The sequence below is a fragment of the Engystomops pustulosus genome, chromosome 4, assembly GCF_040894005.1.
Source record: "Engystomops pustulosus chromosome 4, aEngPut4.maternal, whole genome shotgun sequence".
Lineage (NCBI taxonomy): Eukaryota > Metazoa > Chordata > Amphibia > Anura > Leptodactylidae > Engystomops > Engystomops pustulosus.
Genome location: NC_092414.1, coordinates 164,060,367 through 164,069,258, shown reverse-complemented (window position 1 = coordinate 164,069,258; position 8,892 = coordinate 164,060,367).

Genomic DNA, 8,892 nt, shown 5'->3' with positions numbered 1-8,892 from the left:
TATTTCGATAGATCGGGCATTTTGGGACGCGGCGATACCTAATATGTTTGTGATTTTTACTGTTTATTATGTTTTATATCCGTTCTAGGGAAAGGGGGGTGATTTGAACTTTTAATATTTTATTAATTTTTTTTATTTTTTAAACTTTTTTTTTTCACTATCTTTTAGACCATCTAGGGTACATTAACCCTAGATGGTCAGATCGCTGCTACCATATACTGCAATACTTCTGTATTGCAATATATGGCATTTTTGCAGCACATTCATTACAATTGTAACGAATCTGCAGCTGCCAGATAGCCTCGTGTCAAAAGAAGACCCGAGGCTACCATGGAAACCGATCGCCGCCCCCCTATGACGTTCGGGGGCGTGGCGATCGAAAAAAAGATGGCGGTGCCGCCGTCTTTTAAATGCCGCCGCCACCGACCGCGGTTATTAGCGGTGGGGGTTTTATGCATTTTGCAAAAACCCCCACCTTTGTATGAAGAGGACTCAGCCCGTGAGCCCTCTTCATACATCCCTTATACCTCTGCGCCGTAGAGCTACGGCGCAGAGCGTTAAGGGGTTAAAAAGAGGCTGGTGCTTGGCATCATTGTTTCTCTTCTGTTAACCGTAGTCATCTCTAAAGAAACACTTGCAGAAACAAAACTGTCCTAACAGGGAAGAGTATCGCAGCTAGAAAGATTGCACCTCAGTCACCAATCTATCGCATCATCAAGGAATTCAGAGAGAGGTTCCTTTGTTGCCAAAAAGGCTCCAGGGCGCCCAAGAAGGACCAGCAAGTGCCAGGACCGTCTCTTAAGTGTTTCAGGTGTCAAGGCCTGGTGTCAAGGAGGGCAGCAAAGAAGCCACTTCTCTCCAGAAAAACCATCAGGGTCAGACTGATATTCTGCAAAACGTACAGGGAGAGGACTGCTGAGGACTGGGGTAAAGTCATTTTCGCTAATGAATCCCCTTTCCGATTGTTTGGAACATCTGGAAAACAGCTTGTTGGGAGAAGACAAGGTGAGTGATACCACCAGTCTTGTCTCATGCCAACTGTAAAGCGTCCTGCAAGCATTCCTGTGTGGGGCGGCTTCTCAGCCAAGGGAACTGGCTCTCTCACAGTCTTGCCTAAATACACATCCATGAATAAAGAATGGGACCAGAATGTCCTCCAAGAGCAACTTCTCCCAACTGTCCAAGAGCAGTTTGGTGACCAACAATGCCTTTTCCAGCATGATGGAGCACCTTGCCATAAAGCAAAGGTGATAACTAGAGATGAGCGAGCACTAAAATGCTCGGGTACTCGTTATTCGAGACGAACTTTTCCCGATGCTCGAGTGCTCGTCTCGAATAACGAACCCCATTGAAGTCAATGGTTGACTCGAGCATTTTTCAAGGGGACCAAGGCTCTGCACAGGGAAGCTTGGCCAAACACCTGGGAACCTCAGAAAAGGATGGAAACACCACGGAAATGGACAGGAAACAGCAGGGGCAGCATGCATGGATGCCTCTGAGGCTGCTTAATCGCACCATTATGCCAAAATTATGGGCAACAGCATGGCCATGACAGAGTGACAGAATGAAGCTAGATAGCATCTAAAACATGCAATAATTGACCCTGACACTATAGGGGACGGCATGCAGAGGCAGCGGCAGCAGGCTAGAGAGTGGCATGGCGACATACCCTAAATGGACTCAGGCTTCAAACCAATGGGTGGCAGAGAGGAACCAAAGGAGGTGAGCAAGAAGCGCTCAAATAATATCGGTACATGATAAAAGTTTGCCAGTATATTTTGTGGATTACACAGCAGGGTGGCGACAAAGTTAACATGGAAGCCATGAAAACAACCCAAAATTCTGCCTGACACAGCTCGTTTGATAAGGGGACCATGTATGGAGGCAGTGAACTAGTAGTAGATTAAAGGTGCTGCAGTTAAAACTATGTTAGTTGGATCTTGGCATGGAGTTGGCGCTCCGCTGCCAGGCGAGCTTTCGCCAATCCAAGCCCCTGTCTCTAGGCTACTCCCCAAACAGCACTTTTAAGAACCTTTTGTATAAGATCAAGTGTAGTAGCGTTCTTATAAGTTTAGGATATGCCGGGTGAGGGGAATGTAAACAGATGCGCAAGAAGCGCTGAAATAATATCGGTAAATGATAAAAGTTTGCAAGTATATTTTGTGGATTACACAGCAGGGTGGCGACAAAGTTAACAAGTTTGATGTGGAATGCCCTGTAATAGCTCTTGGGCGGTGTGCCTTTTATCGCCTAGGCTCAGCAGTTTGAGCACCGCCTGCTGTCGCTTAGCGACGGCACTGCTGCTGTGCCTAGAGCTACCGACTGATGGCGCCATGCCCACGGATGGTAATTCGGAGGAGGAGGAGGTGGAGGAGGGTTGGGAGGAGGTATAGTAGGCCTTTGAGACCTGGACCGAGGTAGGCCCCGCAATTCTCTGCGTCGGCAGTATATGACCAGCCCCAGGGTCAGACTCGGTCCCAGCCTGTAACAAGTTAAGTGTAGTAGCGTTCTTATAAGTTTGGGATATGGCGGGTGAGGGGAATGTAAACAGATGCGCAAGAAGCGGCTGATGCACATGGAGCTGGCGCTCCGCTGCCAGGCGAGCTTTCGCCAATCCAAGCCCCTGTCTCTAGGCTACTCCCCAAACAGCACTTCTAAGAACCTTTTGTATAAGATCAAGTGTAGTAGCGTTCTTATAAGTTTAGGATATGCCGGGTGAGGGGAATGTAAACAGATGCGCAAGAAGCGCTGAAATAATATTGGTAAATGATAAAAGTTTGCCAGTATATTTTGTGGATAACACAGCAGGGTGGCGACAAAGTTAACAACTTTGATGTGGAATCCATGAAAACAACCCAAATATCTGCCTGACACACCTCGTTTGATAAAGGGACGATGTATGGAGGCAGCTATATGGACGACTTTTGGAGGTAGCAATGGAGACAACGTGTGGAGGCTGCTATGGAGACAATTTAATTTGGATAGTGCCTGTATGTGGCAGTCCCAAAAATTTTTCAAACCAGAGGAGCAGGTAGGTGGCCCTCCAGTAAAATGGAATAGATTGAGTGCCTGTATGTGGCAGTCCAAAAAAATTTTCAAACCAGAGGAGCAGGTAGGTGGCCCTCCAGAAAAATTGAATAGATTGAGTGCCTGTATGTGGCACTCCCAAAAATTGTTTAAAACAGAGGACCGGGTCGGTGGCCCTCCAGAAAAATTAAATGCATAAAGTACTATAGCTAGAGCCAGTGGGCCCTGTCAAAAAATAGCCAGTTTCCTCTGCTTTACTGTACAAAGAGGAGGAGAAGGAGGAAAATGAGGAGGAGGAGGAGTGGATCAATTATTCAGGTTGAGCTTCCTTCACCTGGTGGAGATTGGAAATTATGAGAAATCCAGGCTTTATTCATCTTAATAAGCGTCAGCCTGTCAGCGCTGTCAGTCGACAGGCGTGTACGCTTATCGGTGATGATGCCACCAGCTGCACTGAAAACCCGCTCGGACAAGACGCTAGCGGCAGGGCAGGCAAGAACCTCCAAGGCGTACAGCGCCAGTTCGTGCCACATGTCCAGCTTTGAAACCCAGTAGTTGTAGGGAGCTGTGTGATCATTTAGGACGATGGTATGGTCAGCTACGTACTCCCTCACCATCTTTCTGTAAAGATCAGCCCTACTCTGCCGAGACTGGGGACAGGTGACAGTGTCTTGCTGGGGTGACATAAAGCTGGCAAAAGCCTTGTAAAGCGTACCCTTGCCAGTGCTGGACAAGCTGCCTGCTCGCCTACTCTCCCTCGCTACTTGTCCCGCAGAACTACGCACTCTGCCGCTAGTGCTGTCAGAAGGGAAATACTGTTTCAGCTTGTGAACCAGGGCCTGCTGGTATTCATGCATTCTCACACTCCTTTCCTCTGCAGGGATGAGAGTGGAAAGATTTTGCTTGTACCGTGGGTCCAGGAGAGTGAACACCCAGTAATCGGTGCTGGAATAAATTCTTTGAACGCGAGGGTCACGGGATAGGCAGCCTAGCATGAAATCTGCCATATGCGCCAGAGTACCAACGCGTAAGAATTCACTCCCCTCACTGGCCTGACTGTCCATTTCCTCCTCCTCCAACTCCTCTTCTTCTGCCCATACACGCTGAACAGTGAAGGACTCAACAATGGTCCCCTCTTGTGTCTCGCCAACATTCTCCTCCTCTTCCTCCTCATCCTCCTCCACCTCCACCTCCTCCGATATGCGCTGAGAAACAGACCTAAGGGTGCTTTGGCTATCAACAAGGGAATCTTCTTCCCCCGTCTCTTGTGACGAGCGCAAAGCTTCCGACTTCATGCTGATCAGAGAGTTTTTCAACAGGCCAAGCAGCGGGATGGTGAGGCTGATGATGGCGGCATCGCCACTGACCATCTGTGTTGACTCCTCAAAGTTACTCAGCACCTGACAGATATCAGACATCCACGTCCACTCCTCATTGTAGACTTGAGGAAGCTGACTGACCTGACTACCAGTTCTGGTGGAAGTTGACATCTGGCAGTCTACAATGGCTCGGCGCTGCTGGTAAACTCTGGATAACATGGTCAGTGTTGAATTCCACCTCGTGGGCACGTCGCACAACAGTCGGTGAGCGGGCAGTTGGAGGCGGCGCTGCGCTGCCCTGAGAGTGGCAGCATCTGTGCTGGACTTCCTGAAATGCGCACAGATGCGGCGCACCTTCGTGAGCAAATCTGACAGATTGGGGTATGTCTTGAGGAAACGCTGAACTATCAGATTTAACACATGGGCCAGGCATGGCACATGTGTCAGTCTGCCGAGTTGCAGAGCCGCCACCAGGTTACGGCCGTTGTCACACACAACCATGCCTGGCTTCAGGTTCAGCGGTGCCAGCCACAGATCAGTCTGCGCCGTGATGCCCTGTAATAGCTCTTGGGCGGTGTGCCTTTTATCGCCTAGGCTCAGCAGTTTGAGCACCGCCTGCTGTCGCTTAGCAACGGCACTGCTGCTGTGCCCAGAGCTAGCGACTGATGGCGCCGTGCCCACGGATGGTAGTTCGGAGGAGGAGGTGGAGGAGGGGTGGGAGGAGGAGGAGGCATAGTAGGCCTGAAACACCTGGACCGAGGTAGGCCCCGCAATCCTCGGCGTCGGCAGTATATGACCAGCCCCAGGGTCAGACTCGGTCCCAGCCTCCACCAAGTTAACCCAATGTGCCGTCAGCGATATATAGTGGCCCTGCCCGGCAGCACTCGTCCACGTGTCCGTGGTCAGGTGGACCTTGTCAGAAACGGCGTTGGTCAGGGCACGGGTGATGTTGTCTGACACGTGCTGGTGCAGGGCTGGGACGGCACATCGGGAAAAGTAGTGGCGGCTGGGGACCGAATACCGAGGGGCGGCCGCCGCCATGAGGTTGTGAAAGGCCTCGGTCTCTACTATCCTATAGGGCAGCATCTCCAGGCTAAGCAATCTGGAGATGTGCACATTAAGGGCTTGGGCGTGCGGGTGGGTTGCACTATATTTGCGTTTCCGCTCCAGCGTCTGGGGTATGGAGAGCTGAACGCTGGTGGATGCTGTGGAGGATCGTGGAGGCGACGATGGGGTTTTTGTGGCAGGGTCCTGGGCAGGGGGCTGACTATCAGCTGACACAGGGGAAGGAGCAGTGGTGTGCACGGCCGGAGGTGAACGGGCTTGTTGCCACTGAGTGGGGTGTTTAGCATTCATATGCCTGCGCATACTGGTGGTAGTTAAGCTAGTAGTGGTGGAACCCCTGCTGAGCCTGGTTTGGCAAATGTTGCACACCACAGTCCGTCGGTCATCCGGTGTTTCCTTAAAGAACCTCCAGACTTCTGAAGATCTAGCCCTCGCCGCAAGAGCCCTCGCCACGGGAGCTTCACTAGTTGACACATTTGGCGCTGATGCACCAGCTCTGGCCCTGCCTCTCCGTCTGGCCCCACCACTGCCTCTTCCAACCTGTTCTGGTCGAGGACTCTCCTCCGTCGCAGAAGCACTGTGTTCACCCGGCCTCTCAACCCAGCTTGGGTCTGTCACCTCATCATCCTCCGATCCCTCAGTCTGCTCCCCCCTCGGACTTCCTGCCCTGACAACAACTTCCCCACTGTCTGACAACCGTGTCTCCTCATCGTCGGACACCTCTTTACACACTTCCACTACGTCAAGAAGGTCATCATCACCCACAGACTGTGACTGGTGGAAAACCTGGGCATCGGAAAATTGCTCAGCAGCAACCGGACAAGTGGTTTGTGACTGTGGGAAGGGTCCAGAAAACAGTTCCTCAGAGTATGCCGGTTCAAATGCCAAATTTTCCTGGGAGGGGGCAGACTGGGGGGGAGGAGGCTGAGGTGCAGGAGCTGGAGGAGTGGCGATTTCGGTGACATGGGTGGACTGCGTGGAAGACTGACTGGTGGACAAATTGCTCGAAGCATTGTCAGCAATCCACGACATCACCTGTTCGCACTGTTCTGGCCTCAACAGTGCTCTACCACGAGTCCCAGTAACTTCAGACATGAACCTAGGGAGTGTAGCTCTGCGGCGTTCCCCTGCTCCCTCATAAGCAGGTGGTGTCTCACCCCGGCCAGGACCACGGCCTCTGACCCCTGCAGTAGTTGGACGCCCACGTCCCCGCCCTCGTCCTCGTCCTCTACCCCTAGCCCTCGGGTTAAACATTTTTAAAATGAGAGTTATAGCTTTAATTTTTTTTTAACTTTTTTTTGTTTTTGTTTTTTTTTTGTGTTTTTGAGTTTTTAAAACCAAACAATGCTATCCTATTGCTATGGCTATTTTCTAGCCAAGTATGAAAGCACACTACTATGCCAGATGAGATGACACTGAGTTATTAAACAAAATAAACGTAAAATAAAAAAGGACAAATGGCAGACTGTGCCTAATTGAAATCCAACCCCTACTAAATTTTCCCACTTCGGTCTTTGCAATGGATATGTGCGTCACTAAGCGCAAAACACAGCGGTCGCAAGTCTCACTACAAATTGCTCACAATTGGCTAGTAGATGCACTGCAGCAAGTACAGCCACCAGCAGATCAACCAGAAATCAAATATATAACGCTACTGTAGGCGTAAGCCGTTTGGATTCTCCTATGGCTATTTTCTAGCCAAGTATGAAAGCACACTACTATGCCAGATGAGATGACGCTGAGTTATTAAACAAAATAAATGTAAAATAAAAAAGGACAAATGGCAGACTGTGCCTAATTGAAATCCAACCCCTACTAAATTTTCCCACTTCGGTCTTTGCAATGGATATGTGCGTCACTAAGCGCAAAACACAGCGGTCGCAAGTCTCACTACAAATTGCTCACAATTGGCTAGTAGATGCACTGCAGCAAGTACAGCCACCAGCAGATCAACCAGAAATCAAATATATAACGCTACTGTAGGCGTAAGCCGTTTGGATTCTCCTATGGCTATTTTCTAGCCAAGTATGAAAGCACACTACTATGCCAGATGAGATGACGCTGAGTTATTAAACAAAATAAATGTAAAATAAAAAAGGACAAATGGCAGACTGTGCCTAATTGAAATCCAACCCCTACTAAATTTTCCCACTTCGGTCTTTGCAATGGATATGTGCGTCACTAAGCGCAAAACACAGCGGTCGCAAGTCTCACTACAAATTGCTCACAATTGGCTAGTAGATGCACTGCAGCAAGTACAGCCACCAGCAGATCAACCAGAAATCAAATATATAACGCTACTGTAGGCGTAAGCCGTTTGGATTCTCCTATGGCTATTTTCTAGCCAAGTATGAAAGCACACTACTATGCCAGATGAGATGACACTGAGTTATTAAACAAAATAAACGTAAAATAAAAAAGGACAAATGGCAGACTGTGCCTAATTGAAATCCAACCCCTACTAAATTTTCCCACTTCGGTCTTTGCAATGGATATGTGCGTCACTAAGCGCAAAACACAGCGGTCGCAAGTCTCACTACAAATTGCTCACAATTGGCTAGTAGATGCACTGCAGCAAGTACAGCCACCAGCAGATCAACCAGAAATCAAATATATAACGCTACTGTAGGCGTAAGCCGTTTGGATTCTCCTATGGCTATTTTCTAGCCAAGTATGAAAGCACACTACTATGCCAGATGAGATGACGCTGAGTTATTAAACAAAATAAATGTAAAATAAAAAAGGACAAATGGCAGACTGTGCCTAATTGAAATCCAACCCCTACTAAATTTTCCCACTTCGGTCTTTGCAATGGATATGTGCGTCACTAAGCGCAAAACACAGCGGTCGCAAGTCTCACTACAAATTGCTCACAATTGGCTAGTAGATGCACTGCAGCAAGTACAGCCACCAGCAGATCAACCAGAAATCAAATATATAACGCTACTGTAGGCGTAAGCCGTTTGGATTCTCCTATGGCTATTTTCTAGCCAAGTATGAAAGCACACTACTATGCCAGATGAGATGACGCTGAGTTATTAAACAAAATAAAAAAGGACAAATGGCAGACTGTGCCTAATTGAAATCCAACCCCTACTAAATTTTCCCACTTTGGTGTTTGAGGTGGATATGTGTGCCACTAAGAGCTAAACACAACGGTAGCAAGTCCCCCTGCTAATTACTCACAAAATGGTACTAGATGCAAATAAAAAAAGAAAAAGTAGAACGTTATTGTAGCCCTAAGAAGGGCTGTTGGGTTCTTGGAGAATCACTCCTGCCTAACAGTAAGCTAATAGAACACCCTAACGCTTTCCCTGACCAGCAGCAGCTCTCTCCCTAGCGGCATCCAGACACAGAATGATCCGAGCAGCGCGGGCAGCGGCTAGTCTATCCCAGGGTCACCTGATCTGGCCAGCCAACCACTGCTATCGACGTGTAAGGGTACCACGTCATGCTGGGTGGAGTGCAGAGTCTCCTGGCT